This window comes from Homarus americanus, unplaced genomic scaffold, assembly GCF_018991925.1.
Source record: "Homarus americanus isolate GMGI-L3 unplaced genomic scaffold, GMGI_Hamer_2.0 scaffold59219, whole genome shotgun sequence".
NCBI lineage: Eukaryota > Metazoa > Arthropoda > Malacostraca > Decapoda > Nephropidae > Homarus > Homarus americanus.
In genome coordinates, this window is record NW_024728548.1 from 11,213 (window position 1) to 13,433 (window position 2,221).

Sequence of the window (2,221 nt, forward strand, 5' to 3'; positions counted from 1 at the left end):
GAGGTCTTCTAATTACTCGACTAGCGCGGTACAGACATAGTACATCGGGACATAGTAAATGAACATAGGCATTAGACATAAGCATAGATATCAGACATGCTATAATAATATGTAGTAATACAGACATGTGAATAAATGGTACAATGAATGGTAACGGAGTCTTGGCGTCAGGCGTGTTCACATATCTTGGTATGTACATATCTATACAAATAACATATCAAAAGTCTACCACAGTCTTACCACGAGAAAGGTCTAATTTTGAAGATGGTGTCGAATAGCCACCAAATTCTAAAAATGCCTGTTCCTCCTTCATTATTCATCCTAGAGAAGCAATTTTGATGTCTAACCCCATGTTTTGGTGGCCTAGGAATCTGTTTGGCTTGTTAAAAAAGCGGCATGATTACATAATTGTGAAATCCAAGATACAATTTGCTTTGTGTGACTGTTTATTTACATTATTTATTTACTGACTTTATTTACTAATGACCATCACTTTCGCATCTTTTCAGAAGGGAGCTGATGGAATCCACAGTGCGAGTGTGCAAAGAGGGGATGATGGAGTCGTTTCAGCTGGTGAAAAAGCACACATTACATGTCGAAAGAGGTACATCAATCCAAAAGACATTGAAAAAAAAAAAAGAAAGTTGAGCCACCAAAGAGAAGTGCCAGAGTATCATCCAGTCCTTTCAACAGCCAAACGGATTGCCTTTTCTGTGGGACTACAGTAACACCAAGAGGTGCAAGCTTTAGTTATGTAAAGACCGATACGTTTGTGCAGACCATTCTTGATTGTTGTGACAGCCGGTCAGATGAATGGGCCTTCACTGTGAAAGGCAGGATTGAATATTATGGCTGTGATCTACATGCTGCAGACTGTATTTACCATCGCTCTTGCAGTGGTAATTTCCTGTCTGGGCTTAGCATACCACTACAGTTCCAGAATGTCCCAGAGGCAAGCGCAGAAAGTCAGGCCGGCCCAAAAACGAAGATCAGGAGCAGGCATTCATGAACGTTTGCTCTTACCTTGAGAATAATGATGAAGAACAATTGAATTTCACATTTACGAGAAAAAATGAAGGAATTTCTGACAAATACAGATTCTGAACCATATGGAAATCAATACCTCAAAGGACAATTGAAAGACAGTATGGGGACAATGTTCATTTTGCTGAAGGGGAAGGCCTTTATGACATAGTGACACTGAGGGAAAAGACGTCACAGATACTGAGATCTTATTTCAACATCCAAGCAAAGGACGAAGAATCACAAAAAACAGGCGATCATTGAAACAGTGGCACGACTCATTTAAAGTGATTATCAAGTCTAATGTGCCATCCCTTACAGATCAGCATCCAAGGCCATACCACGTTGAAAACACCGCTTCTCGTCCGATCAGCGAAGTTAAGCAACATTGGGTCTGGTTAGTACTTGGATGGGTGACCGCCTGGGAACACCAGATGTTGTTGGCATTAAAAAAAAAAAAAAGTGCAAAGTCACTCAAGCTTGATTCTGCCCTTTCGTTTGTTCCCGACACTCTGCAGATGCTGTTGCATGGTCTTTTCGTGGGAAAGGAGACAAGACGAAAGGTTGCAGGAATAGGACATGCAATTGTCCAGGCAGTTCGACCATGTGCTGTTGAAGCTCCCTTACAAGTTGGCCTTGCAGTGCAGGTACATCATATGTATCGGTCACAGTTCCTGGTGGATACCCTTCATGAAATGGGATTTAGTTCTTATAAAGAAGTCATGTGTTTTGAAAAGAATGCAGCGGATTCAGTTGCTCCAGATTTGTTAGTGGATGACATTGATTTGCTAGACATGACATTTCTTTTCGCCGGGGATAATGTTGACCACAATATCCTTTCTATTGATGGCAGGGGGATCTTCCACGGAATGGGGATCATAGCAGCACTCACCCCAGGGCGAAAGAAGGATCATGTCATTCCAAGGAGAAACGTTACCAACCTTGATTTTTCAGTGAAAAGTAAAATTCCAATCATTGAACATCGCTTCGCTAAACATGTGCCCCAAACCATCATGTTTGAACAACTCCCGGCATTGGTCAGCAGTGATAAGACAATTGATGTACTGTGGGAGCTTTCACTAAACTTCAAGCAGGAAACCCGTGGGTGGCAGGGAATGATGCATATCATTCATCAAGGATTAGAGCACCCACGCCAATCATCAATTGCATTTTTGCCTATGATTGACTTGTACTCTGG

General features: G+C 41.7%; 1 non-coding gene across 1 annotated transcript; it reads left to right on the forward strand.

Annotated features, from left to right (window-relative positions):
• Window positions 1-1,351: 1,351 nt before the first annotated feature.
• LOC121866134 lies at window positions 1,352-1,469 on the forward strand. Its single transcript, XR_006088898.1, has one exon. It is a non-coding gene; the product is annotated as a 5S ribosomal RNA (ribosomal RNA).
• Window positions 1,470-2,221: the final 752 nt, after the last annotated feature.